Raw genomic sequence first — 4,540 nt, 5'->3', positions numbered from 1 at the left:
GTCAAGCGTGTCCCCGGTATCGCTCCCGTGGATCCCACAGCTGACGTCTGCAGCCTCATCCGCTTGATGCGTTAGGGGCTGGTTGTCGGACGACGCTTTCTCCACGATATCGAGTTGTGTTCCGCATCGTCCTCGGACGAGTCAAATGCGAAAGCGCCGAAGGCGCGGGCGTGACCCGTCGCCTGGCGGCTTTGCCGTCTCGGCTACGTTGCAAGTGTCGGTCGGTCCACCTGTGCTGCGGGCTCAAGAGAAACCGCAAGCCGTGATCGAGTCGACACAACCAGTCTATCGAGAATGTTGCGTGCTTCTTGCCGCGTGGCGATACCCGGCCCTTCGGGGAGGGCGCCGTAGCGAGCTCGAACGCCGTCGTCTCGGACTGTGCAAAGTGCTACTCTTTGCAAGAACGAAGCGTGCTGGGGCGCCTGAAGGTGGCCTCGGCATCGCAAAAACGGCGTCCGGCCTGCTTGACAGGCGGGACGCGCAGTTGAACGATTACCTGGTTGATCCTGCCAGTAATCATATGCTTGTCTCAAAGATTAAGCCATGCATGTCTAAGTACATGCCGAAATAAGGCGAAACCGCGAATGGCTCATTAAATCAGTTATGGTTCCTTAGATCGTTTCTTCCTACTTGGATAACTGTGGCAATTCTAGAGCTAATACATGCAGTGAGCCTGAAGCCCTTTGGGCGACGGGTGCTTTTATTAGACCAAGATCGATCGGGTTTCGGCCCGTATTGTGTGGTGACTCTGGATAACTTTGTGCTGATCGCATGGCCACGAGCCGGCGACGTTTCTTTCAAGTGTCTGCCTTATCAACTTTCGATGGTAGGTTACTTGCTTACCATGGTTGTTACGGGTAACGGAGAATCAGGGTTCGATTCCGGAGAGGGAGCCTGAGAAACGGCTACCACATCCAAGGAAGGCAGCAGGCGCGCAAATTACCCACTCCCGGCACGGGGAGGTAGTGACGAAAAATAACAATACGGGACTCTTTTGAGGCCCCGTAATTGAAATGAGTACACTCTAAATCCTTTAACGAGGATCAATTGGAGGGCAAGTCTGGTGCCAGCAGCCGCGGTAATTCCAGCTCCAATAGCGTATACTAAAGCTGCTGCGGTTAAAAAGCTCGTAGTTGGATCTCAGTTCCAGACGAGTAGTGCATCTACCCGATGCGACGGCTCGGACTGAACATCATGCCGGTCCTTTCTTGGTGCACTTCATTGTGTGCCTCGAGAAGGCCGGTGCTTTTACTTTGAAAAAATTAGAGTGCTCAACGCAGGCGAGTCGCCTGAATAAACTTGCATGGAATAATAGAACAAGACCTCGTTTCTGTTCTGTTGGTTTTTGGAATACGAGGTAATGATTAAGAGGGACAGACGGGGGCATTCGTATTGCGGCGCTAGAGGTGAAATTCTTGGACCGTCGCAAGACGAACTACTGCGAAAGCATTTGCCAAGAATGTTTTCTTTGATCAAGAACGAAAGTCAGAGGTTCGAAGGCGATCAGATACCGCCCTAGTTCTGACCATAAACGATGCCAACCAGCGATCCGCCTGAGTTACTCAAATGACTCGGCGGGCAGCTTCCGGGAAACCAAAGTGTTTGGGTTCCGGGGGAAGTATGGTTGCAAAGCTGAAACTTAAAGGAATTGACGGAAGGGCACCACCAGGAGTGGAGCCTGCGGCTTAATTTGACTCAACACGGGAAAACTTACCCGGCCCGGACACTGGGAGGATTGACAGATTGAGAGCTCTTTCTTGATTCGGTGGATGGTGGTGCATGGCCGTTCTTAGTTGGTGGAGCGATTTGTCTGGTTAATTCCGATAACGAACGAGACTCTAGCCTATTAAATAGGTGCGGGGTTCCCAGCACCTTACAACCTTCTTAGAGGGACAAGCGGCTCCTAGCCGCACGAAACAGAGCAATAACAGGTCTGTGATGCCCTTAGATGTCCGGGGCCGCACGCGCGCTACACTGAAGGAAGCAGCGTGTCTTTATCCCTGTCTGAAAAGACTGGGTAACCCGTGGAACTTCTTTCGTGATTGGGATAGGGGCTTGCAATTGTTCCCCTTGAACGAGGAATTCCCAGTAAGCGCGAGTCATAAGCTCGCGTTGATTACGTCCCTGCCCTTTGTACACACCGCCCGTCGCTACTACCGATTGAATGATTTAGTGAGGTCTTCGGACCGATGTCCGGCGCGGCCTTTCGGTTGCGCCGGTCTGTTGGAAAGATGACCAAACTTGATCATTTAGAGGAAGTAAAAGTCGTAACAAGGTTTCCGTAGGTGAACCTGCGGAAGGATCATTACCGGATTGTTCGAGGGTGACGAGCGCCATTGTTTCTACCCCGTGTGGGTGAAGCAGCTCGCTGCGCCCGACGCTTTCCGCCGCTGGCCCCGCTTGGACGCGGGGACGGCTATACCCGAACATGCCGGGGATTGCCCGAATTTCGAAGGGCGCCCCGTGCCAAATTTGTTGCGCCCAGTGGACGCCGGCTGCAACCTTGGACGGTTGGCTTGGCCGCGCCCGCGGGTAGAAACGGCGTAACGCACACTGTTGGGTGGGCTTTCTGAAGTCCGCCTCGGCACTCTTGCGCGGAATGGGAGTAAGACGACCCGACCTGCTGCTCTTGCCCAGTACGAGGGGAACGGCGAAGCGTGCGGTCGGTCAAGGAACTGACGGTCGAGAGCTAATGCCGCTGCCGCTTAGTACACACGGAACCGTGGTGCGAGCGCTCTCCCGTCCTCCGCGGCAAACGCTGCCGAGTCTGAAAAGGCTGGCGGCTGCCGGTCGCTTCCTGCGGCGAGTGTGGAGTAACGACCCGACTTTGTTGCTGCCCAAGTACTAAAGGAACGGTGCGGCGCTCGGTCGGTCATGGAACCGGCGGTATTGAGGGTGCGGCTGCCAAGTACGGAAGGAACCGTGGCCTAAAGCACTCTCCCGTCCTCCGCGGCAAATTCCACCGCGCCCGAAAGGGCCGGAGGCTGCCGGTCGGCTCCCGCTCGTGACGCGCGAGGTGTCGAGTTCGCGGTTCAATGCGACGACGTCTGCAGGCTATTTGCCCGCCGCCGAGGGAAAGGCGGCGTTGCTGCGAAGTACCGAAGGAAACGCGGCTTTGCTACGTCGGAAGCGTTCTGCGGTTTGCGGACTTGTGCGCTTTGGGAAGGCGCCGCACGTCGAAAGAGGAAGTACGGACAGACGAGGGACTGTAATCCCGTATTCGAACGCACTTGCGGCCAGGCCCTTGCTGGCTTCGTCTTCCGCCTCAAGTAGACTTGTTGTGGCTCCGGCGCAGAGAGCCGTCCCTGGCACTGGCCGAGTGGCTTTGGAGAGCTGCGCGAGTACGCGCGCGCCAAGCTCTTGTCTTTCGTCTCGAGTAGGCTGTTGGATCAGCAGCGGTCATGCGGAAACGCGTGACCGCCGAACGAAAGAGCGAAACAGGAGTAGCGCACGCCGAAAGGCGCTCTTCGAAACCACACACAGGGAGACGCCACGTGCCTGAAACACTGGTTGTACTGTACTGAATTGAACAAACTATTTTTCACGACTCTAAGCGGTGGATCACTCGGTTCTCGGGTCGATGAAGAACGCAGCCAGCTGCGAGACTTGGTGTGAATTGCAGGACACACTGAGCACTGATTCTTTGAACGCACATTGCGGCCTTGGGTCTTCCCTTGGCTTCGTCTGTCTGAGGGTCGGATCACATATCAAGAGAGCCTTCGGCGCACAGGGAACGTGCGTCCGTCGACTCGTTTTGACCGCGTCGGCATCATGGACAGTACGTTGAGCGCTGAAGCCACGCGCCAGCAACCTCACGAGAAGGAGACGGTGGCGAGCCGTCGTGCCAAATCTTCGAAGAGACGGAAACGAGGCATTACTACTGCAGCGTGACGAGTGCGCGCCTCTGGCAAGACCGCCGCAGGATGGAGTCGGATACCTGCAGGGAAAGAGCGGTCCAAGCTCGAGGCGCGAACGTCTGTTGCCTTGTAGCGCGCACCTTTGCGAGAGAGTCGGAAGCGATCGCAATTTGCGTTGTTTGCCTTCGGAGTACGTCGAGCTCCAGAGCTGGTCGCTCGCTCACGTCACCGCAGCTGTGTGGGCGCCCTTCCGGGCTTCGTCGCACGAATGGGAATCGGCAGATTCGTGCGAGGAGCGGGGAGGAGAAGGGTGGCCCCCGAAAGCGGTTCGACGCGAGAGCGCCGTCTGCGAGCGAGAAGAGCACGGCACGGCGGAGAATTGCCGCGAGACGGAAAATGTCTCCCTCGAGAGCGTTGGCCGAGCTGAAGCGTTCCGTCGTAGTCCGCCGTCGGTCCAAGTGCTTCGCAGTCTCTGTCCCCTTAAGACTGGGCCACTCCAGTTGGGGCAGGGGCGACGCTACACGAGACGATGCCTCCCGCCAGGTTTTAGTCGCCCCTGCGGTGCCCGCTGAAGCGGCGCGCTGCTAAGGCGATCTTTGCCTCGGTGGTGTTTTGGGCTTCAGACACGGTCGCTTACCACGCAACTGCTCGTGCGCCGCACGCGTGCAGGCGGTTCACCGCCT

General features: G+C 57.1%; 2 non-coding genes across 2 annotated transcripts; both read left to right on the top strand.

The window, feature by feature from the left end:
• Positions 1–493: 493 nt before the first annotated feature.
• LOC139053997 (small subunit ribosomal RNA) lies at positions 494–2,308 on the top strand. The gene has a single exon (XR_011510951.1). It is a non-coding gene; the product is annotated as a small subunit ribosomal RNA (ribosomal RNA).
• A 1,237-nt stretch (positions 2,309–3,545) lies between these two features.
• On the top strand, positions 3,546–3,698 carry LOC139053993 (5.8S ribosomal RNA). The gene has a single exon (XR_011510947.1). It is a non-coding gene; the product is annotated as a 5.8S ribosomal RNA (ribosomal RNA).
• Positions 3,699–4,540: the final 842 nt, after the last annotated feature.

The sequence above is a fragment of the Dermacentor albipictus genome, unplaced genomic scaffold, assembly GCF_038994185.2.
Source record: "Dermacentor albipictus isolate Rhodes 1998 colony unplaced genomic scaffold, USDA_Dalb.pri_finalv2 scaffold_451, whole genome shotgun sequence".
NCBI lineage: Eukaryota > Metazoa > Arthropoda > Arachnida > Ixodida > Ixodidae > Dermacentor > Dermacentor albipictus.
This window is presented reverse-complemented; position numbering and strand designations above follow the sequence as displayed.